The sequence below is a fragment of the Oryctolagus cuniculus genome, chromosome 5, assembly GCF_964237555.1.
Source record: "Oryctolagus cuniculus chromosome 5, mOryCun1.1, whole genome shotgun sequence".
NCBI classification, from domain to species: domain Eukaryota; kingdom Metazoa; phylum Chordata; class Mammalia; order Lagomorpha; family Leporidae; genus Oryctolagus; species Oryctolagus cuniculus.
Genome location: NC_091436.1, coordinates 46,060,698 through 46,086,684, shown reverse-complemented (window position 1 = coordinate 46,086,684; position 25,987 = coordinate 46,060,698). Strand labels below are relative to the sequence as shown.

The window sequence follows — 25,987 nt, the reverse complement described above, 5'->3', positions numbered from 1 at the left end:
ACTTCTGTACTTTAGCCAAACAAAGAACAAATGGAGCCCATGCTGAGTTCTCATATTGGAAAAAAGCTTACCTTTCCCATGAAGGCTTTGTTCTTAACAAAGGAAATATCCTCACTTCTTTGTTATTCCTAAACTGGTTCTGAGACTACACACTGCACATACAGGTCCTCTAATAACACACATTTCCACTTACAGCACAGGAACGGGACATGAGAATGAGAGTCCAGATGGCATTTATCACTGCAGGATGAATCATGATGAGTGTGCTGAGTACCTCCAGTAAGCTGGAAAGCCCCTGGCTGACACTGATACAGGCTTGATGACACTGGCTTCCTTCACAACTCTATCACACTGAGCTTGTCCCTTGCAGTTAATTTTTTTCCCCCTGAATGAGCTGATATTAAGGCAGGTGATGCCACTCCTATGTTGGTACAGTTGCTTTTTTAATGGAGCACTTTTTTATTTTATTTTATTTTATTGTGTAACTGTGGCTTTACATTGAGGGATGTTAAACAACAGCTATATGTAAAATATTTATCTTCATTATTTGTTTCTTTTTTTTTTTTTTTTTTGACAGGCAGAGTGGACAGTGAGAGAGAGAGACAGAGAGAAAGGTCTTCCTTTGCCGTTGAGTCACTCTCCAATGGCCGCCACGGCCGGCGTGCTGCAGCCGGCACACCGCGCTGATCCGATGGCAGGAGCCAGGTACTTATCCTGGTCTCCCATGGGGTGCAGGGCCCAAGCACTTGGGCCATCCTCCACTGCACTCTCTGGCCACAGCAGAGAGCTGGCCTGGAAGAGGGGCAACCGGGACAGAATCCGGCGCCCCAAATGGGACTAGAACCCGGTGTGCCAGCGCCGCAAGGCGGAGGATTAGCCTACTGAGCCGCGGTGCCGGCCCTATTTGTGTTCTTAAAAGCCTATTTTTTATATTGTTATGTCTTCTTAACAAGTTCTACTGGAAAATTTTTTCCCTCTTGGTATCTGGAATTGTTAGTTGTCTTCATTATTATTTGAATGATACAGTAACAATAAGAAATTCACAAGTATTTTCAGTATACAAATAATTAAATAAAAAGCAAGGCTAAGACTCAAGACATAATATTTGGTTGAAGGCAGAGTTATTTTAATGTTGTAGCATTAACATGTACAGTTGATTTTTAAAGTAGATATGCAGGGCTTTAATTGTGTCCTTTCTCAAATTGGTCTAATCTTGTCCAGTATGCATCTTTCCTCTCCATCCTTGTTTGGGATTTCTCTGCAGTTTTATAAATGCACTTTTAAAATCTGTCTGATGGCCGGCGCCGCGGCTCACTAGGCTAATCCTCCGCCTTGTGGCGCCAGCACACCGGGTTCTAGTCCCGGTCGGGGCGCCGGATTCTGTCCCAGTTGCCCCTCTTCCAGGCCAGCTCTCTGCTGTGGCCAGGGAGTGCAGTGGAGGATGGCCCAAGTGCTTGGGCCCTGCACCCCATGGGAGACCAGGATAAGTATCTGACTCCTGCCATGGGATCAGCGCGGTGCGCCGGCCGTGGCAGCCATTGGAGGGTGAACCAACGGCAAAGGAAGACCTTTCTCTCTGTCTCTCTCTCTCACTGTCCACTCTGCCTGTCAAAAAAGAAAAAAATAAATTAAAAATAAATTAAAAAAAATCTGTCTGATGAATCACAGATGAAAGTACATGAACAGCATTGAAATCTTAGAGCCGTATGTTATGACATTTTCCCTCTAGCTTCAGATTGGTTCACTAATCAGTATTGTTGGGGTGGAACATTAGTGGGATGATTTTTATTTCTCCGTCTCATTTGTCTGCTATGTCTACAAGACGTGAGTATAGTTAGACATAAGTGGCTTGCTTAAATTAATGGGCACTAGGTCTGCATAGTTAATCTGCCAATTTCCTGCCCTTATTGAAAAATCATCATGGTCTTCATTGTCATTGCCATTATCATCCATCTACTCAAATACATTTAAATAAGTAACCCCTAGTCTAGCTTCTAACGCCATTCCCATGTCTCAGAGTGGCTGTTAATGTGGATTAACTTCCAGTTCCATGGTCTCAAATGCCTAAATTCTCTTTCAGGTTCCTATTGAATCCCAGAAGACTTACTCTTCTACCCTGCTTGCCTCCATCCCTTCCCAGGTACCTTCATAAACTGAGATGACAGATCTGAAGTTTTTTTCTTAATTTCACATGAAAGCTGTTGAGACTAAGCTTCCTCTCATTTTTTCAGATCTTCTAAAGAAAAGTTTTTCAGATCCTGTGTGCAGAGAGGTTGCCTAAATGACTTATTGTGCTGCTTCTGTCCCCACTTCTTTGCTCTTTCAGGGGGTTTTAACATATTCCCTTCCCACTAGTTCCTCACCTTCCTCTTTCAAAACTGCCCAGGAAGTCAAGTATTCTTTAAACTCTGCCTAGCAATTCTTCTCTCCCTGGTTGCCACTCACAATATGTACTGAAAAATACTCCAAAGTCTTTAGTGAAGACAGGGCCTGCTGCTCACACTCTCCACAAAGGACGGTTTATGTTACGAATAATAACATCTCTGTTGTATAAACAGTCGTTCTTTACTTTGAGAAGAAAATCTATGAGACAGGTATTGATATCACTATGGTATTGCTAATCCTGTTCTTTGGCAGATCTGCTGGTCTTCAGAAGGTCCATAATCAGTGAGTTGTGAGGCTGAAATTTGATTGCCAGTTTGTAACTCAGAACTGGGCTGAACTGAAGCCAGGAAGTAAGAATTCAATCCAGTTCTCCCACATGAGTGGCAGAAACTCAGTTACTTGAAATATCACCAGTGCCTCCTGGGATCTTCCTTGCCAGGAAAGTGGAGTCATGAACCAGAGGACTCATCAAACCCAGGTATTCCAACCTAAGACACTAGCACCCTAGCTAGTGACTTATCACCTGGAAAAATGCCCTCCCTATTTTTTCTTTTTAGGATCCTTGATCACAATGTAATTTATCCAGTACCATGGGATGCTGTTTGTTTTAAGCTGGGTTTGGTAATTTACTTCAGGAGCCAACTTGGATTTGCTGTTTATTGTTATCTGTAGCAGAACTCTTCCAGTGACAAGTGTATAAATACTGCCTACAGTTGAAATGGATCTAACACTTAATTTACTTGGTGATAAAAACCATCGCATTTGAAAATGACAGATTGTCTTCTAGTTTTCCCTACTTTTCCTTCTCAAACCCAAGATGTCATGGTCTGGGAGTGTGGGTGGGTAAAGATTGTGGCTAAATGATCTTCGCCACACTGGGGAGAAGCATCTGTTGGACCTAGGTAGGTCCTTGTTCAGCACACACTGGCTGACCTATACTCACACATGCAGAGTCCAATGCTAACTCCTATGAGGTCACCATAACCCTGAGGTGGGGGCCCTTGGATAAGGACATGGACTGTCTCCTTGGAATCTATACTTACCAGAATCCAGTAAGACCTGGGAATGTTAGTTTGGCATCTCCTTCTGAAACTGCTGCTTCAACTGCTTAACTAGGCTGGTCTCACCTATTGGCACAGAACTCTCTGCACTGTGGGCCCTCTCATAGCAGTAGGCTGTGTCCACCCACTATAGACCAAAGCCCTCAAACTAGAAATCAGAACAAAGATTTGCTTCCATTTTTGCGTACACCTTCCAATAAAGGTATGTGATGAGCAAAGGACAATTTTCTTACTTTCTCTAGATCAATCTCCTTTAAAAAAAAAAAAAAGACTTCAACCTCACATTGATGGTAGGAAAGAGAATCTACACTACAGCCTAGTTAACCCCAAGAGTTCAATTCTTCAAGCTTAGCTTTTGACATTCAAAAGGGGAGAATGAAAAAACTTGAGGAGTATTTTACCTAAAGAATTTCCAGGCTCTCAAAGCTTTTGATTTGTTGGTTAATCATAATTCACATCAGAAGTTGACCATTATATCAGTTTTTCTCTTTGCAGTACTTAGTAAAGAAATTTTGATCAGTCCCTAGGCAGATGGATGCCTCAGACAGGCTAGGAGAAAAAAGAAGAATATTAAATGAGCAATACTTAAAATAGTCTTTTCAAGTAAAAGATTGGATATATGTATAATCTTTAAGTTTATATTTGATAACTTTTTTTTGGAGGAAAGGGAAGCAAAAGTAGCAGTTGTGAGGTTAATTTTTTTATATAATAAATGCTAGTATTAAACATCAATGGCTTATGTTGTAGGCCTATTGCTCCTTTGCTGTGTTCTTTTAAAAATTACATTTTTCATGTTAATATTGTCCTTTGTATTTTTAAATACATGTCACTTCAATTTGAACAGTGTTCTACTTTGTAGGACCACAGCTTCTAATTTAATTTGTTTATTCCTAGTTTGATGCTCATATTTTTTATTCAGCCATATTTTCATACTGAATTTATTAGAAAGTTGCCAGTGAAATAGATTTTATTTTATTTATTTTTCATGACTTAATACTTCATCTTTTTCTCTGTAGAATAGTTTTCAAGTATCTGTATTTCTAGTTTTAGAAACACATTGCTATATTTATATTAGAGCCTCAAGTGACGGGATCCAATTTAATATTTCTTGATGTTTTGTTGAAGTGTTTAATAAATTCTAAGAATCAGTAAATGAAGCATTTCCTTCTTTACTCTGCATCTCCCTATTTCTATACAGGATGTTTTTAATATTTTAAGATTCTTGTTACTGCTACAAATTGAGACGTTGTTTCCTTGTGGGTCAGAAGTAAATTTATGGTAGATGTTCCTCTTCCTGTTGTCTCTACATATCACTTTCTATAAAGAAAGTGAAAATTTCTTGAATGAGAATTGGAAACATCACACAGTTCTCTTCCTTTGTTATAAAATGTTTCCTGGCTCTAAATGGGGAGTTATTCATTTCTGTATTATTAATGAAGATCTGTTACTGTAATTGGTTTAAAAGAAAGACTTCTCAAGATAGAACTAACTGGTAATTTCAGAGAACTGAAAAGAAGAAAGATTAAATTGATCTTTAGTTTGGTGCAAACCTTTCTTTTCCTTGAGGTGTAAAGACTTTAAGAAAGGTGGTACTAGGTTTCTTGACTAGACCTTAGTTGTGTCTTAAGTTTTTTTTTTTTGATTGCTAGACACATTATAGGAAAATAAAAAGTGCATAGAATAATCTGTATGTCTGCAGTAGTATAACTACGTGTGTAGTCTTGAAATATAGAAGGGCAGTAGCTAATTTAAATACTAAAGGACACAATTTATTAAATGATGTCAAGTGCAAAATGGCCTTGTAAAAATATGTTTCTGTTAGAGAAGAAGATAGCCCACTCTTACACACCATTTATGGGTATGTAAGACTGCACTAAACAACCTAACTGTGGACTAGATGGATTTTATGGTAAAAACGTGTGGCTCACGGGAACGAAAGTTGATGTGTTTATGCTATCCGTATGCATACCATCTAACAAAACCAATATGAAAATGGCTATTAAAACATGCATTTTATTTTACTTTAAGTAAAAATTTCTACATCTGGTGAAAGATAGATCAACTGCTTCTGTCTGTCTATTTATCTATCTATCTAGCAGATATTAATAGGTTTCATGGCTATTTTCATGTTGAAAAACATCTTGAAAGGTATGCCCATTAATATTGAAATGACACTACTTCTAGTCGTGAAATTGATTGCACTTAAATATTAGCACAAAATCTGGGCTATCAGAAAATTTTAGTGCTGTCTTAGATCTTATGATTGCAGAATTAATTTTAAAACTCTGTTTTGGGATAATACATTCCAAAAAGAGATTTAAAGAAGCATCAGTTTTTCAAAGGGCTCCTATCTGCTTGGTATGCTTTCTTCAGTGGTACTCAGGAAACAGCTGTCAGATAAATTATAAAAATACATTATAAACAAAACCAACTCATCTGTTTAATTGATTTTAATCTAGCTTCATCTAGACAGCATAATGTTCTTTACTGATAGTAGGATGAATGATATGAATGCAATTACTTAGCAATTCAACATGACATAAAAATATATAGAGCCTTCATCTACTCCTAATATAGTATAATGTCCAAGGAGGCAAGTTATTGGTGGGAACTATTGAAGACCAACTGGTAATTAGTCATACTGCTTTGTTCCAGTTTAATTTTAAAAAAACAAAGGAGGTGACTTGATTACTGATAGCAATAGCAATGACTTATGGGAAATTCAACTGAATAATTTATTGATTGATAGTGACTGAAAATCATTATCCTCTGATGGTTGTTTGAACAGCTAATGTGAAACCATGCAACTGATGCTTATCATGAAACTCCTACTAAATGAGCTGTTTTCTAATTGTTGCTTTTATTCCTTGCAGAATAAAATGGAATATAGATGAAAAAGCTGTGAATCTCAACTTGGGTTTTTTTTGACTGAAGGAGAAAATGATTTTCTGCCAAAATAAGAGGTGCTGCATTGTACTTAGTTACCTGGAGAAATGCTAAATATTAAATGATGAAGAATATCAAAGTTCCTGTACAATGGGATGCTTTGTGATACTCAATATCAAAGATTGGCACAGCCTATTCTGTACAGAAGTACTTAAGTATTGCCTATGGTGTTACTGTCTGCCAGATAAAATGAGAGAAAGTTGACTCTGACTGATGTCAGTTTCATTTATTTATTTCTCTTTCTAACTTAGCATCTCCTGTCTTCTTATAGCAGTTTTTACTGTTTTTCAACTGTTTTCCCAAAACAATCAGGACTATAGTTAGATTTCAAGACACAATTTAAAGGGTAGATGCAACTATCTTTTTTTTAACTTTTATTTAAAGAATATAAATTTCCAAAGTACAGCTTATGGATAGCAATAGCTTTCCCCCCCATAACTTCCCTCCCACCTGCAACCCTCCCCTCTCCCTCTCCCTCTCCCTTTCCATTCACATCATGATTCATTTTCAAATCTATTTATATACAGAAGATCAATTTAGCATATATTAAGTAAAGCTTTCAACAGTTTGCACCCACACAGAAACACAAAGTGTAAAATACTGTTTCAGTACTAGTTATAGCATTAAATCACAATGTAAAGCACATTAAGGACAGAGATCCTACATGAGAAGTATGTGCACAGTGACTCCTGTTGTTGACTTAACAAATTGACACTCTTGTTTATGGCATCAGTAATCACCCTAGGCCCTTGTCTTGAGTTGCCAAGGGTATGGAGGCCTTTTGAGTTTGCTGACTCTGATCATATTTAGACAAGGTCTAAAGTGGATGTTCTCTTCTCCCTTCAGAGAAAGGTATCTCCTTCTTTGATGACCTGAAGTTTCCACTGGAATCTCACTCAAAGAGATCTTTCATTTAGGTTTTTTTTTTTTTTTTTTTTTTTTTTATTTTGCAAGAGTGTCTTGGCTTTCCATGCCTGAAATACTCTCGTGGGGTTTTAAGCTGGATCCAAATGCCTTAAGGGCTGATTCTGAGGCCAGAGTGCTGTTTAGGACATCTGCCATTCTATGAGTCTGCTGTGTATCCCGCTTCCCATGTTGGATCGTTCTCTCCATTTTTAATTCTATCAGTTAGTATTTGCAGACACTAGTCTTGTTTATGTGATCCCTTTGACTCTTAGTCCTATCATTATGATCGATTGTGAACAGAAATTGATTGCTTGGACTAGTAAGATGGCATTGGTACATGCCACCTTGATGGGATTGAATTGGAATCCCCTGGCACATTTGTAACTCTACTATTTGGGGCAAGTCCGATCGAGCATGTCCTAAACTGTACATCTCTTCCCTCTCTTATTCCCACTCTTATATTTAACAGGGATCACTTTTCAGTTAAGTTTCAACACTTAAGAATAATTGTGTATTAATTACAGAGTTTAACCAATAAGATTAAGTAAAACAAAAAGAACTATTAAAAGGGATAAAGTAATAAGTTGTTTATCAACAGTCAGGGCAAGGGCTGATCAAGTCACCGTTTCTCATAGTGTCCATTTCACTTCAGTAGGTTTCCTTTTTGGTGCCTAGTTAGTTGTCACCAATCAGGGAGAACCTATGATATTTGTCCCTTTGGGACTGGCTTATTTCAGTCAGCATGATGTTTTCTGGATTCTTCCATTTTGTTGCAAATGATTGGATTTCATTATCTTAATACATTGGATATTGAGAATAAATAAAGATATAACCAAAGTTTAGAAAGATCATTTACATACATAATTTTAAACCTGATCAATAAATTCTAAGTTAGTTAAAACTATTGTGTAAAGAAAAGCCTTATAATGAAAACGTTAACTGATTTTTATAACATTAAACTGTAGAATGTTATTCTAATGTACTATGTAGCATTTTCTTTAAAGATGTATTTATTTACTTGAAAGTCAGAGTTACACAGGGAGAGAAGGAGAGGCAGAGAGAGAGAGAGAGGTCTTCTATCCCTGGTTCATTCCCCAAATGGCCAGAGTTGCACCAATCTGAAACCAGGAACCAGAAGCTTCTTCCAGGTCTTCCCATGTGGGTGCGGGGCCCCCAAGGACTTGGGCCATCTTCTACCGCTTTCCCAGGCTGTAGCAGAGAGCTGGATTGGAAGTGGAGCAGCTGAGATTCAAACTGGCACCCATATGGGATGCCAGCACTGCAGCTGGAGGCGTTTCCCGCTATGCCACAGTGCCACCCTATATAACATTTTAAGTGGAAAAAAAAAAGAAAAAAAATCAATTAAATGTGTGTGATTTAGCAACTGAATTTTGACAACTTTTGTGTTCCGACAGACTTGGCTCATAGTGGAAGTTTATAAAAATGTCCAAACTTGCAATAGGAAATTACCTGTTTGTTCCTGTCACCTTTGAAGTGATCAAATGTTTCTTATTTGCCTGCCGTGTGTACCTGCCATAATTAAGTAGAGTCACCTAGTAGTTGGTTGTCTCTCAGTTACCTTTCATGCTGTTGCAGTGTTCAGCCTTGCATTAATGATTTGTCACAATGCACAAGTATATGACATCTCAGAAATGAAATGCCAAATGCCTTCTTTTAATTCTTGACTAGTATGATCCAATGTGAATTTTTCACTGAAATATTTGTCTCCCTTGCTGGGATGTAAGCTTAACTAGCTTGACTGGAGATGAGAGAGGGAGAAAGGATTGGTGTAGTGGATCTTGTAATTCTTAGTCCCTTGGAGGTCAAATTATCAGTTGTTTTTCAAGAGTCAATAGTCATGGAATTAACCATATTATTTATATATTTATGAATAATCACAAACAAAACTGGGTTAATTACAATTCTGTGACCTTAAAAAGAATCTAAAGAATAGAAAAGTTGCTAAGACAATTCAGTCATTTCTTTTATGAGAAATGCTTGCATTCTGTCAAGAAAGTGAAGGGTCTGAAACTTTGCCCTAGTCTCAAGATAAAAGTTTAACCTGCCACATTTTCCTGGCATATGCTGGCAGAGGGCTTGCTACTTTTGGAGCACAGACAAAGGTGTTCTTACAACACAGCAAGCAGCATGAACTTCATTATCCCTCCAAGTGTTTGGGGTTGGCAAGAAGAGACCCTGGTTGTATACTGTGCATATGAAGTGTCTGTGTCATAGTCAGGGAGTCCTGAGATTTAGAAACTTGAACTTTTTATAGTGAAAAGAAAAAAAGTGCTAATCTATCTGAATATTTATATATGAAAAGTTATTATCTTTATAATTTTGGAGGATAAATAAACCTGACCTATGTTTTTAGGGGAGACATGAAATCTGTCCTCCAAGGCTCTGTTTACTTTACAAACATCCTTGAAAAGATATTTCAGAACAAAAGCACATTAGTATCTTGACTCTACATATTTACAGAAATGAGACTCATAAGAGCTTTTGCTCCTGATACGCCTATTTTGTATTATGGATTATGGTGAACTATAGGTAAAATGATTAACCAGACTGACAAGGTGCTTAATGAAATTGTGTAAGGTATACATTTCTGATTCATATGAAATAGAAATGTATAGGAAGGTTGCATTATATAGGAATGCTATTATATATGAAATTTAAGAGTACTATTAATCTTTGACTGCATATGGATGACATACTTTAGTCTAACATTATTTTAATAGATATATACCAGACTAAGATTGATTTAGTATTATTTCACTTTTTCAAACAATATAGTTTCCAGATACTTGTTGCATATAGTTGTGATTTGTCCTTTTTTTTCTTTATATACAGAAGATCGTTTTAGTATATATTCAGTAAAGATTTCATCAGTTTGCACCCACACAGAAACACAAAGCATAAAATACTGTTTCAGTACTAGTTATAGCATTACTTCACATTGGACAACACATTAAGGACAGATCCCACATGAGGAGTAAGTACACAGTGACTCCTGTTGTTGACTTAACAACTTGACACTCTTGTTTATGGCGTCAGAAGTGATTTGTCCTTTAACAGTATGTATTAAGACTGAAAGGACCAGAATTAAGAATCAATCCTGAGAATTTTGAATTATGTAGTAATAAATATATCCTTATAAAATTTGTCATGGTTTTAGGTTTTCAAATTACTTTTTAAAATATTTAGTTTATTTCTTTGAAAGGCAAAGTTTGAGAGAGAGAAGGGGAAGAGATAGATCTTTCATTCACTGGTTCACCCCTAAATAGCCAAAATGACTGGGACTGTGCCAAGCTTAAGGCAGGAACCCTGAAATTCTTTTGGGTCTCCCACGTGAGTGCAGTGATCCAAGCGCTTGGGCCATCTTCTGCTGCTTTCCCAGGCCACAGCGGAGAGCTGCATCAGAAGTGGAGCAACTGGAACATGAACTGGCAACTGTATGGAATGCCAGCATTTTTTTTTAAAAGCACAGCTTTGTTAATTCCAAAATCTGATAACTATAATAAATCTATCAAAATGACATAGAGCTTGAAGAGCCCCTCGTAGTAATCTAACTCAACATCTTCATTTTACAAATGAGGACATTTAGGCCCAAATATTAACAGACTGATTCATAATTTTGTAAATTATTATTCAAAAATCAGAGTATAACCTTGGTCTTCCATCTGTCAGTTCACTGATCATTCATTATTATATTAACTAGAATCTGATATGACATTAATTTTAATAAGTATTATCATTTTACAGATCACAAAGGAAAGAAAAGAGAGTTCAATACAAGCACGACAGTGTCGTTATGATAGTCCCACCCAGTGAAGAATCTATTACATCTGTCCCTCTGGGAATCATTTTTTTTCATTTATTCAGAGGGATGAGGCAGTTTTTACATAAATAACAGTAATAAAATGTGATAATTCATGTAATTGTGGATATCTTGCATTCTTATGTTTCATAGATTATTTGTTACATTGAATAAAAATCAGTATTTGTGGTTATTCCTCCACTGAAGAATATTTTACTGAGACAAAATGTATGTCCTGTCCTGTCTTGCCATGTATCTTCCATAAATAAATTTTTGTTTCGGTGATAAGAAGATATTTTAAAAAGCAGTTAAACTCAACACATGTTGTACCAACATGCCCGAGGCTCAGTCTGGAGAAAGACATTTTGATTTGCTATGATCAAGAGGAGGTAATTGCCACTATGTAATTAGGTGAACTATGACCTTTGCCTTTGTCTTCACGGTCTTTCTCAGAAAACATCTGTTGTAAGGGGCATATTGATTTCACTGATGTTAAGTGTAAGATGATAATAAAATCTGAGTCAGAATTGGTGACAGATGATACTGCCTAAAGTGACACGAGAACATGTTTCAAAATATTGATCAGTATTGGTACATAATAGTGTGATTATTTACCTAGAAAGAGTTTTTATCTCTTGCTAGTACATTCAAACAGAAATACATCTGGAACTCTTGATTATATGCATATTCTGTTTTCATACTCTGACAAATTGAATAGGTTATTTGGTTATTTAGTAACTGCACATGTTCAAAGTTTTAACTTCATGTCTGTTGGGATTCTCTTACCTTAGAAAGCTTATATGCAATGAATGACATCAATGACTGGGTTTTTAAGATTTAATATGTTCCATTCTCCATTATTTTTCAAAATTGAAATACTTTCTTTTTTTAAAGATTTATTTATTTATTTGTAAGTCAGAGTTACACAGAGAGGAGAGTCAGAGAGAGAGAGAAAGGTCTTCCTTCTGTTGGTTCACCCCCCAAAATGGCCGCCAAGGCGGGAGCTGTGCCAATCCGAAGCCAGGAGCCAGGAGACTCTGCCAGGTCTCCCACATGGGTGCAGGTGCCCAAGGACTTGGTCCATCCTCTACTGCTTTCCCAAGCCATAGCAGATAGCTGGATCCAAAGTGGAGCAGCCAGGTATTGAACCAGCGCCCATATGGGATTCCGGTGCTTCAGGCCTGGGTGTTAACCTGCTATGCCACAGTACCAGCCCCTGAAATGCATTCTAAATGAATATGATTTAGAAATCATTTAACTGGGGAAGGTTTTGTGGCACAGTAGGTTAAGCCACTGCCTGAGAAACTGATATCCTGTATTTGAGTGTTGGTTCAAGTCCTTTGCTTCAAACACAGCTGCCTGCTAATACTCTTGAAATTCAGCACATGGTGCTCCAAGTGCCTGAGTCCCTGCCACACATTTGAGAGGCCTGGATAAGTTCCTGACAACCTGGCTTTGGGCTGGCCCAGCTCTAGCTATTGCAGGCATTTAGGGAGTCAACCAGCAGGTGGCGGATCTCTGTCTCTGCTCTCTCTGTCTCTGTCCCTCTCTGTCTCTCTCTCTCTCTCAGTGTGTGTGTGTGTGTGTGTGTGTGTATCATACCTCTCCCAATCACTCTGCCATTCAAATAACAAAACTTTTTAAGTCATTAAATCACTCAAAAAACACTTTCCAGTTATGTACTAAATTTATCTGGATCATGTTGCTGAATATTTAGCAATAAAGAGTTTAATTAGATTTTTTTTCTTTTGGGAGAAAATACCTTTGGTTGAAATATGCTGAGTCTATACAGAGGACAGAAATTTAATTTCAATTAAATTTCCAGACTTCTTCTTGCTTGCTAAGTCGTAATTACTATTTTGACAGTTATATCTCATAGACATTTATTTTAATCGCATATGTTAGCAATTCATTTTGGCATAACAGTCTCTGCCATTGTTGTGTTACTGAATTATGCTTACAGAAACTATGTCAGGAATTCAACATGTGGAGAACAGTAATTAACCTGAATCATCAATTAGCTTTTGTGAATACAGATGTCCTATGAATACACTCTTTTATTTTTTCTAATTAAGTACAATTTCACTATCCTAATGCTCTCTCTTCACCCTCTATTTCTGTCCCATTACAAAGTCTTCTTGATTTACCTCTTCTATATGTTTTGTACCTCTTGTCGTTCTATGCCCTCCACTCTTGCTGGTATATGGTAACATTGCGTTTCATCTGGAGTTTGATTATAGCCTTTAATTCACATCCTTTAATTCATTCTCTACCGTACAAACAGGATGTTTATGTAGGGCAATCCAGACCTTGTCACATCCATTTACTTTAAGTGAGTCTGGGACTACTCTGTGGGAAAACACTAATATCTTTAGGCCAGGCTACAAGGCTGTATGTGATCAGTCCTTCCACCCTCTCTGTGTCTTTTCATGTGTTGACTCAGCATGCTGGCTAGTCAAATTGACCTCCACTCCATTTCTTGAAGATAGAAATCATAATTCATCTCTCACAGGGCCTTTACACGTTCAGTTGTTTCTCCTGCTGAGTGTTTTCTTTCCATGTAGCCTAGCTTCTCTTGGCCATTTTGCAGGTTAATAGTCTCTTCAAACATTGCATTTCCTGACCATCCAGAGTTAATCTAGGACCTCTTTATGTGTTCCAGTAGAAATTTAAACTCATTCCTTATCGTTCTTATGAGAGTGTACCATATATGTTTGCAAGCTAATTTTTTAAAAGATGCTTGTTTTTATGCGAAAGAGTTATACATACATAAGGGGGGGCATTCCCATCACTGTTTCACCCCCCCCCCCCAAGTGGCCACAATGGCCAGGGCTGAGCCAAGTAGAAGCCAGGAGCTTCTTCTGGGTCTCCCACATGAGTGGCAGGAGCCCAAGCACTTGGGTCATCCTCTGCTGTCTTTCCCAGGCTGTTAGCAGGGAACTGGATCAGAAGTAGGGTAGCCGGACATGAACTGGCACCCATATGAGTGGAGGCTTTACCCGCTGTGCCACAATTCCACCCCTACAAGCTTATTTTCATAGGATATGTGTGTGCTGGATGACAGTGAACTTCACAAGGGTAGTGATTCCATATGTTTACTTTGATATCCCTAACCATGTACCAGAGAATAGTTCAAAACAAGTGTACAGTACTTATTCAAAAAAATGTTACTACACTGGAATGGGTCAAATTAAACCTAGCCTGAAGCCAAAGTTGACTTAAAATCATAAACTTTGTGATAAAAAGTAACAAGACCATAAACTTGATCCTTTTAAAATGACCTTTAAGGAATCTAACAGTACATGGATTGAAAATAGTGTTTATAAAAATATATCATCAGTTTTGAGCCAGACGCCTATATATTTGGTTGGACACTGCCACTTCCTAGTTGTGTGAAGTTGATTAATTATCTTTTGAATCTGCCTGCTTTTCTGCCTGTTCTAAATATTTCGTTAGCTTGTTGTAAGGAGAAGGTGGATGGGGGCGGGGTGTGAACGGTGAAGCACTGTTTATAAGCCTTAGTTGCTTAAGTATGCCAAGCAGATTCTGTTTGCCATTGATTTGATTTTTACAACATCCTTGAGAATCATTTTAAATGACTTTAAAATATTTTACACTTTAGATTTTCTACTAATTAGAATTGACTTTACTTTTAAGCAGTCTAAATTCTTATGTATTTAAGGATACCATGTGTGTGTGTGTGTGTTTGTGTGTGTGTAGTATATATATATGCTTTATTAACTGTCATTTGTATTGGAGACAGTAGCTACACTGCATACCTTTAAATCTCGAAGTTGCAACTCACCTGAAGAAGAGCTCATAATGAATATAAAATAACTTTTAGATGAGGGTATTTTTGCAGCCATATAAAATCCTTAATTATACTTTTCAGCTCTTTCTTACAGCTAAAAAGTAATCATGTCTGTAGATTACACAGAACATTATTAAACTAAGTGCAGTGACCATTTTAATAATACTTATATTTAGCCCAAATGTTCACTAGACCTTTATCTACATTGCCATATTCTCATTTTGTAGACATTTGTATGTATTGTATACAGTATTTGCAAAATACCTGCCTTTATACAAAGTATATATAGATTTTTCTTTTAAAACTTAAAATTCTTTTGAAATGCTGCTTCTGATTCTGTGCCTGCCATACATGTTTTTAAACCTTTATTTAATAATTATAAATTTTCAAAGTATGGCTTTTGGATTACAGTGGCTTTTTCCCACATAACCTCCCACCCACCCACAACCATCCCGTCTCCCGCTCCCTCTCCCATCCCATTCACATCAAGATTCATTTTCAAATATCTTTATATACAGAAGATCAATTTAGTATATACTAAGTAAAGATTTCAACATTTTTAAAAATAGACAAGCTTGGACAAACATTTTATTCATAATGGTCATGTCTCTATTTCAATAATCTTTGTTTTTAAAGGTTTGTATTAGTTTACAATGATATATACTGTGTTGGATTAGTATTGCTATAAAATAGGCACATATTTGTGTGTATAAATGTATACATATATTTCTCCCAAGAGGCATATTTTCTCAACTGAATGTCAAACAACTGATATGACAAACATTTTTCTCTTCATTCAATCTATGTTTGGATGTAAGTTTATGGTATAGATTTTGTAATAGTGAATTACACACTTAAGTAAAATGAAGCTGGATGAATCTTTTCTCTCAATATAGGGAAGCTGGTACTTTTCTTGTTTACTATACCAGCTACCATACTCTACCTCTAATTATGAAAGTTCGGTTGATTATGGGACTTTTCACCACTGAGATGAATGATTTTTTTTGAGTGTGAGAGATAATCTTAAAATAAATATAAGACTGTTGATCTGATTTCACATATAACATATAAAATTATTCTGAATCAGTAATCAAGTCCTATATTTTATGTGTTTTGCGATTTTTTTAAAAAAATTATTTATTTATTTGAAAGGTAGAATTAGAGAGCTTCCTCTGGGTCTCCCATGTGGGTGCAGGGGCCCAAGTACTTGGGCCATCTTCCACCTCTTTCCTAGGCCTTCGCAGAGAGATGGATTGGAAGCGCAGCAGCCTGGACTCAAACTGGCACCCACATGGGATGCTGGTGCCACAGGTGGAGGCTTAGCCTACTAGGCCACAGCACCAGCCTGGTGTTTTGTAATTCGTTATGTTATGTATTTTATAATTTGTATGTATGTAATATGTAATTTATAGCACAATTTAGGAAATCATAATATTTAGTTCTGAGTCTGTTTCAGTTTGAGTTGAGTTACTAGCAGAATTCCAACCTCCATTTTCTGTTTGAAATGTATTTGTTTTATTCTAGATAGGATATTTTTCTTTCTCCCACTCTTTCTCTTCATGGTCTATGAAAATATTACAGAAAGTTCATAGAGGAATGGAATTAAAGATAAGTTTATCTATATGCAAAAAGGTCTTGCAACCTATAATTTTTTTCATGTTAGCATTTTTCATTAACTTTTGAAAGATTTCATGTATACATTGTTTTCAACCTTTTGGGGTTCCCAAAGAAGCTTATTGTTGAATTTCATTTTCCATGAACTTTTTGAAGTACCCTCATACAAGAAACTAAAGTGGAGAACCTAAGAAGGGGCCTAGCGGAGAGAATATTCACTACTTCACTCAAAATATTTACTTTTCAGGTTATACCCCTTTCTTTCTTTTTGATTTTTTTTTTCTTGTTAGCAACATCATTACATTTTTTAAAGGATCAAGCAATTTGGTTTGGCAAAAGCCTGTGGTCTGAGCTTTGCTTCGCAATTGTTAAGCAAGAAAAATTGTATATACCACCTCATATATACACTGTCAAGGTCCAAGCACATTACAGGATTTGAATCCCCACTCTACCCTCCAATCACCAGATGTACCTGTCCTTGGAGGTTGTATCAGGTCACCCTTCTTGTCTAATTTCCCGAGTCTTCTCTTTTCTCTCGTATACCAGCTGTACTGGTGATCTCTTCAGCCTCACAGTTCTTCATATATCATATGATTTCCAAACCCTGCCTCTCAGATTTCTCTCTCCCTGGTTCCCCTCCTGAACTCCAGAAATGTATATCTGTCCCCATACCCCCAGCAGCTTCAGCAGGATATCAGGTAAACAGCTAAAGTTTAACATATGTAATACTGAACTAGACTTCCCTTCGAAATGTTCATCTCAGAGCCTTACTAATATAACGGCAGTTCCAGCTTCTACTTCCCCATGTCCATAACCTCAGACAGAAGTGAAGAATCACTGGAAAGTAAAGTCTTATACATAATGCCAGTTAAATAGAAAAGAAAGTACTCCTGGATATCCTAAAATTAATAAAAAATTTCAAGTTGACTCAGATTAAGCCTAGAACTTAGAGTTTGATGTTTTAATTTCTTTTAAGTCTAACTCACTTTTTGCAAGCTCGAAAACAGAACCATTCCAAGGCCATCTGGTCCTTTAGGGATCCGCGGTACATTTCCATCTTGGGCAGAATGACATCATAATACAAGGCGCTAGCAATAGGATTCAATTTCTAAATATTAATCACTTATCTACATCTTTTCATTAGGAAACAGCTTAGTTAGCAAACATTAGGAAATTCTTCTTAGACATGGAATTCTTGATTTATAGAGGACTGAATGACTCATATCGAAAGGTGGTCAACCTGATGGGAACTGGGTAAGAGCTGGGCAAGGATGGGTAAACTGAGAGTGCTCATGTTTTGAAAACTTTCTCTGTGGTTCAAAAAATTACTCATTGATGTCATTAAAATAACATAGGTTACAGAGGGACTCATAATGATACTTGATTTTACCAGTCTTCAACCATAGCATATAGGGAGAGATAAGTGTAGGGGAGAAGAGGCTTAGCTATTTAAAAGTCAATTACTTAGTAATAAAAATTAGACATATTGCATTCTAAAACAAATAGGCAATGAAGACTACTTGAAAGAAAGCTTCCCAATATGTTCTCCCTGATTGGCGACAACTAACTGAGCACCAAAGGGGAAACCTGTTGAAGTGAAATGGACACTATGAGAAACAGTGACTTGATCAGCCCTTGTCCTGACTGTTGATGTGCAATTTAATACTTTATCCCTTTTAGTATTTTTTTGTTCTAGTACTATTAGTTGAACTCTGGAATTAACACACAATTATTCTTAGGTGTTTAAATTTTAACTTAAAAGTGATCCCTGTTAAATACAAGAGTGGGAATAAGAGAGGGAAGAGATGTACAATTTGGGAAATGCTCAATCGGACTTGCCCCAAGACTCAAATGAAAGAGATCTGTGAGTGAGATCTCAGTAGAAAGAACTGGCCATCAAAGAAGGAGGAACCTTCCTCTGAAGGGAGGAGAGAACTTCCACTTTGACTATGACCCTGTCCGAATAAGATCAAAGTCAGCGAACTCAAAAGGCTTCCATAGCCTTGGCAACTCATGACTAGAGCCTAGGGAGATTACTGACGCCATAATCAAGAGTGTCAAATTGTTAAGTCAACAACAGGAATCACTGTGTACTTACTCCTCATGTGGGATCTCTGTCTTTAATGTGTTGTCCAATGTGAAGTAATGCTATAACTAGTACTGAAACAGTATTTTATGCTTTGTGTTTCTGTGTGGGTACAAACTGATGAAATCTTTACATAATATATGCTAAATTGATCTTCTGTATATAAAGATAATTGAAAATGAATGTTGATGTGAATGGAATGGGAGAGGGAGCGGGAGATGGGAGGGGTATGAGTGGGAGGGAAATTATGTGCAGGGGGAAGCCATTGTAATCCATAAACTGTACTTTGGAAATTTATATTTACTAAATAAAAAAAGAATTATTGATAAAAAAGAAAGCCTCAAATCTAAGGAGGGTAGTGGCAGCAACACTTTCTACTATTGAATTACATGCCTGCTTCCCTAGACAAGAAGCATTGTTATTTTTTCCATAATGCAAATTCATGTGGAAAACCTAGTAAGGAGTTTTTTTTCCAGGAAAAAGAGATGAAAAAATAGCATGAAGTGCCCCCAAAAGATTTATGAAAAGTGTTAATTACATCAACTGATGATTGTATAAAGGAATTATGATATATAGATAGACAGATAGTATGGACTACTACTCAGCCATAAAAAGAATGAAATCCTGTCGTTTTCAACAAAATGGTTGTAGCTAGAAACCACTGTAATTAGTGAAATAAGCCAGTCCCAAAAAGACAAGTCCCGTATGTTCTCCATGATCTGTGGTAATTGATAGATTGCCAAAAACATAATGTATAGGAGTGAAATTGATATTTTGAAATTTGATGATTGTTTACAGCCTGTTGAGGAACAATGTATATTCTTACTATTTGTTGATCTCTTTACTTATTGTAGAGTTAATCCTATGAGTAAAAAGTAAACTGAAAGTAGATCATTGTAAAAATTAAGCAAGGAAATAAGAGAGGAAGGAAGAGGAAGGGTGGGAACATGGGCAGGAGGGAAGGTAGAGTGGAAAGTATTGTATGCTCTGAAATCTGTATATATGAAATACATGAAATTTGTTTACCTTAAATAAAAAATCAAAAATGTGCATTATTATGAAAAAAAAACTTGCATGGATTTCAGAATTTTTGAAACAAAATTATCTTTTAATTCAACTTTCTATGAACTTTGAAGTCTATACATATTGACATGTGCACATTCTATCTTATAATATTCTACTAATAAGTCCATTAAATATACTACATCACCCTAAAACAAATAATAAAAGAAGTTATGTTCCTATTTATTAGTATTATCTGTAGTTCAAACCTTTAAGTTTCTTTGACATCCCATTCCAGGCTTCTAAAGCTGCTGAATCCAATATTATAATACCTGGTCCTGCAGGCCAGTATACACAGAACTATTTGGTTAATTTCATCACTAGAAGTCCAATTGCGCTATCCATTGCACCACAGAACCACCTCAGGATGGTTAATTCCATGAGAATGTTGTTCCAATAGATTGGATTTATAGTAACCTCACTTGTTCACCCAGGTAAAAATGTCCCTGAAATCAAATCATCTAACATAACTTTTTCACACAACATAGATGGCTGGGAATGGGATGCATTGCAGGAATTTTTGAAAGCAATGGAGCATGCTGAAACATGAAAGCCGATAGTGCCTAAAATCACCTGTTCAATTAAGAAATTACCAGAAAAACTATAAGTTTGCACCTGTTTTTTTTTTTTTTTTTTTTTTTTTTTTTTTTTTTTTTTTTTTAAGAATATGAACCCAAAGGAAGCAGACCAGGCTCATTTTCCTGTGGAGCTCTCTCTAAGATGTCATATCATGATACTCAGCTTGTTATGATGCTGCCATACTGTTGTTCTGTTGTGATATTGATGCTAGTAACAAAGCACTTTGTGGTGGTTTAAAATTATCAGGCCCTTTCTACCACAAAGAACACAGTTATCTTCAATACACAGATGACTTGCATAGGCAGGTACCCTTGGATATTCACTTTTAAGGTCTACAGCGATTCCATTAAGGTGTTAATTAAATATTTCATTAGGGTTAAATGTGATCTCTGAGAATCCCTTCCCTTTTTTATGCAGATATTATTTGTAGACTGAGACGTGCCTCAAAGTTTATCTAAATGCATTCTAATACTTTCATTGACCATCCTGGAGATATCTCAAGCAGTGCTTTATTCTTTTGCAAGTAACAAAAAGAGAAAAGAAAGCAGTTTTATTTCTTTCCTATGATTGAAATTTATAAATGATTATAGATTTTCGGTAAATATAATCAATACAATAGTTTTCCCATTTCTGAAATAAAATTTTTTAAGACATACAGTATTATTGAATACTTAATATTTACTCTGTGGCCATTCTAAATGCTGTTATATATGCATATTACCTTGTTTCATCCTTATAATAGCCTTCTGTGTAATCTTCTCATGCTTCCATAAGAAAACACCACAGAACAAGCAGCTTTAACAACTGAAATATATTTTCTCACAGTCTGGAATTCGGAAATCTGAAGTTTGGGTGCCATCATTTTGGGAATATTGGAGGGGTTTGGGGATCTAGGCGTGCAGATAACTGCCTTCTCATTGTGTGTCAACAGGCCCTATTTTCTTGAGACAGAGAGATGGAAAGAGAAGGAGGAGGAAAGAGAGTGATTGCTTAGCTCTCTGGTGTCTCTCTGATAAGCATACTAATCATAAGGGATCAGGGCCCCATGCTTATGACCTAATTTAACCTTATTTCCTTATTGTCTCCATATCCCAAATAGAGCCACCCTGGTGTTTAGGGCTTCAGTGTATGAATTGGTAGTGTAGAAACATTCAGTCCGTAACACACTCCACAGCAAGGTCAGTTATAATTATCCACAGTTTACAGAAGTGGCAATTAACTGGTGATTTGACGGATGTTACACTCTAGGATAATCTATCTCACACAAACCGCTGTGCAACTATCCTTTGCATGAGCCTGAAGTCACAGCTAAAGGTAAAATGAGTAGACACATTTTGTGATATGGAGAAGAGATGGTGGTCTTAGAAGAGGATGTATGGAGTTTCTAAAATTGCTGCAGTCTAGAAATTGATCATGCTTTCTCTTTTTCTCTATTCTGTCTCTTTTGGTTAGTTTTAAATCAGTCTATCTCAGTAGAGTCCCAAACCCACCTTACACTCACTGTCTCAAAACTTCCAGGTAATTGACATTCTGAAGCTCTGCCTTTATTATAATGAACTCCGATAATGCATGACATTTTTTAAGGATTGAAAGTGACCACTCCCGGTAAAAGAAGACATGTATTTGAAAATGACATTTGTTTGGGTAAGAGGCATTGGCCCGTGTTTAAGCTCCTGGTCAATGTAAAAAGGTTGGTATGCATCAAGCTTGTTAATAATAACTTTCTAAGGGAAAATATGTTCTACCTTTAAGAAATCTAAGCACACTAGTGCATTTGCTTCTCATGACTCTTCCCTGTTTGTCTTGAATACCATTCCAGTCCTATATTTTGAGTTCATTTCCTGGTTGCCTTTTTGATATTCATTTTGTCTGCTCACTATGCCTACAACACCCTCTCTGGTTTTTCCTGGAAAGCCCATTCACTTTGTCACATCACACCCTTGTTTCCAAATGCAGGATTTCACATACCACTTCTCAGGAAAGACTCCTTTGTCCTCTTCTTTCTGAATTTGCTATTTTTTATGACCTAAGGAGTGTTAAGTTACACACATCACTTGACATGTAAAGCCCTGGGGGACTAACCTGATTCAACACTGTACATCCAGTATGTTGCCCATGTGTTTACATTGTATAGGGTACATATCACAAGATATATGCTAGAGTTCCACAGTCAATTTTGCTTGAAAAACACTTCAAATTGGTTGTATCTTTGAGGTGAACAGTACTCATTTAGCATATTAAAGTTCTGAAAAGAAAAAAAACTTACTCAATATTGTACCACCACACCTCTCCAAATGTATTTGATCAGAGAACCCATGATTCCTGAATAGAGGAATTGATATTCTGAGAACTCAGATATTCACGTGCTCATTTCAGGACCACTGTGCTGAACTAGTGTGCATTGGTTTACTGCTTGAGGCTCAATTTCCCAGATATTGTTCTTCTATCTAAATACAAAGAACTGTCCTAGAACAGGGGCATGGATGATCTCTACCATGTCTGGAAAATGTTGCCACAACAAGGGTAAACTGGTAAAAAGTATAGGACAAGGAGAAATTACCTTAGGACACATGTGCTTGGAGATGAAAAAACTATTATGAAGATATCAGAGTTGAAATTTTGGGTTTAACTGGGGCAATTGAGGATGTTCTATGTTAACTATAACGTATTTAGGAGGAAACATGAGTATAGTATGAAAAAGAATGGAGAAGACAATGAGATGAATGATATATATGAAGATGAAAGATTTGAATAAAGATCTTAGATCCATTACAATATTTTTAGATACTAACTGTGTCAGAATGGTTGAGAACCATATATACATAAAGATGTTTGTGTGTCTCTGTCTTTAGCTATCTATCATCTACCTATCTATATCTTTATTAAATTCTTTTTAAAAATATTTGAAAGGTAGAGAGAGAGAGAAGGGTCTCTCATAGCTTTTCATTCACCAAATCCTACAGCACCTGAGGCTGAGCCAAGGCTGAAATGTCACTCTCCCATGTGCATGGCAAGAACCCATTCAGTTGGGCCATCCTCTGCACCCTCCCAATGTGCATATTATCAGGAAGTTGCAACTGGGAGTGGAACCACTTCTTGAACCCAAGTGCTCCAGTATGGGATGTAAGTATCCCAAGTGATGCTTTAACAGCTACACCAAACACTTGCACACAAGAGAGTTTTCTATTACTAAAACTAATTATTTCAGGACTCTAAACTTAAGATCTGACATCAGTACCATAAGTCAGTCCTCTCTAAAACTTTTAAAATTCGTGAAACTGCTGAACAAGGAAGGCCTAACATCCTGCTGTGTGTGTGAAGGCAGGAACACAGCCATAAATTAGAACATGTGGAGCTTTTACTTTTACTTTTGCTTTCAAGTCTATAATTTTTATTAGTTTTCTTAGAACCCTTTTCTTTGAAGACAGACTTTGTAACAATCAGTAACATTTTTAAAGAGACAACCCCTTTAGTAAATTGAATTAAAGAAAGTTCAGACAACTTGGATTTCATCCTTTTTTCATTTTCATTAGCATATATATATATAATATACTAGAAAATTGATGTGTGCCTTAGGTTGTGACTGTAATGATTTCATCTTATGTAGACAAGTGTAGTTTTATAAAGTAAATGTAAAAGTTTCTGTCCTAAGAATGCTTCCTGGATTTTAGTTTGAAATCACAAACTTTCCACAGGATATGTACATTTAGGCAATTACTCTAATAAAATAAATTTATATTCTATCTAAAATTATGTAGTAAATTGAATAATTGAAATTCGTCGATATTTGTAACTGTGTCACAGCAATGTCTGGTCACAAATGATACATTTTATTTTCATTTTTTAACTTTTATTTAGTAAATATAAATTTCCAAAGTACAGTTTATGGGTTACAATGGCCCCCCCCCATAATTTCCCTCCCACTCGCACCCCTCCCATCTCCCACTCCCTCTCCCATTCCATTCACATCAACATTCATTTTCAATTCTCTTTATATACAGAAGATTGATTTAGTATATATTAAGTAAAAATTTCATCAGTTTGCACCCACACAGAACATAAAGTGTAAAATACTGTTTCAGTATAGCATTACTTCACATTGGACAACACATTAAAGACAGAGATCCCACATGAGGAGTAAGTACACAGTGACTCCTGTTGTTGACTTAACAATTTGACACTCTTGTTTATGGCGTCAGTAATCTCCCTAGGCTCTTGTCATGAGTTGCCAAGGCTATGGAAGCCTTTTGAGTTCGCTGACTTTGATCTTATTCGGACAGGGTCATAGTCAAAGTGGAAGTTCTCTCCTCCCTTCAGAGGAAGGTTCCTCCTTCTTTGTTGGCCGGTTCTTTCTACTGAGATCTCACTCACAGATCTCTTTCATTTGAGTCTTTTTTTTTTTTTTTTTTTTTTTTTTTTTTTTTTTTTTGTCACAGTGTGTTCGCTTCCCATGCCTAAAATACTCTCATGGACTCTTTAGCCAGATTCGAATACCTTAAGAGCTGAGGCCAGAGTGCTGTTTAGGACATCTGCCATTCTATGAGTCTGCTGTGTATCCTGCTTCCCATGTTGGATTGTTCTCTCCCTTTTTGATTCTATCAGTTAGTATTAACAGACACTAGTCTTGTTTGTGTGATCCCTTTGACTCTTAGACCTATCAGTGTGATCAATTGTGAGCTGAAATTGATCATTTAGACTAGTGAGATGACATTGGTACATGCCACCTTGATGGGATTGTATTGGAATCCCCTGGCACATTTCTAACTCCACTATTTGGGGCAAGTCTGATTGAGCATGTCCCAAATTGTACATCTCTTCCCTCTCTTATTCCCACTCTTGTATTTAACAGGGATCACTTTTCAGTAAAGTTTCAACACTTAAGAATAATTTTGTGTTAATTACAGAGTTCAACCAATAGTATTAACCAGAACAAAAAAAAATACTAAAAGGGATAAAGTATTAAATTGTACATCAACAGTCAGGACAAGGGCTGATCATAGTGTCCATTTCACTTCAACAGGTTTCCTTTTTGGTGTTTGGTTACTTGTCACCAATCAGGGAGAACATATGATATTTGTCCCTTTGGAACTGGTTCACTCCCCAACTCCCCAAATGGTCACAATAGCCAGAGCTGGGCTGATCCAAAGCCAGGAGCTTTGTAAGAATTTGCTCCTGAGCCTGTTTTCTTGTCCACATGTATTCATTTTGTAAATTACTCAGAAGTTCCCAAACTGTCATTCTGTGCTTCAAAGCCTGCCCACAGGAAGGAAGTCATTAGAGGAGTGCATAATAAGCATTAACAACTGATAATTCCAAGTGAGTTAAATCTTTGTGAAATTTTGTGTATTATCAATGTTCAGGAAAAGTAAGTCTGCTGTCATTTTAAAGCCAGCTGAATAAGCTCATAAGTGCTGATTGTTATGTTTTCTAAGTTGATTGTTAACTCAGACACTATTAAATATAAAATAATGTAAATGTATAATTAAGTACCTCATACTAAACAAAAGATTATGCTAAAACAATATCATGACCTAATTATATTAATAGATCTGGTTTTATCTGTGCTGTTGTGTATCTTTATTCTGTTGTATCAGTGGAGTGTATAACTGCATATCTTGCCTCAGCTCCACTCAAGAGATATCATATTGCTAGCTTGAAATTGGCCATGGTTGATGTATTTACATTATGTGATAGCAGACACTATGAATAAAAGTTTG

General features: G+C 36.6%; 1 protein-coding gene across 6 annotated transcripts in view; it reads left to right on the top strand.

Moving 5' to 3' along the window:
- The window catches only part of NKAIN2 (sodium/potassium transporting ATPase interacting 2), a 1,172,348-nt gene that overhangs the window by 134,420 nt on the left and 1,011,941 nt on the right, over positions 1-25,987 (top strand). The window contains exon 2 of one of the 6 annotated variants that reach the window (XR_011388541.1): positions 2,081-2,140. The exons of the other annotated variants lie outside the window; for them this stretch is intronic. The gene's annotated coding sequence lies outside the window, so the exon portion shown is untranslated. The remainder of the gene's footprint in view (positions 1-2,080; positions 2,141-25,987) is intronic. 6 annotated transcript variants of the gene reach the window in all.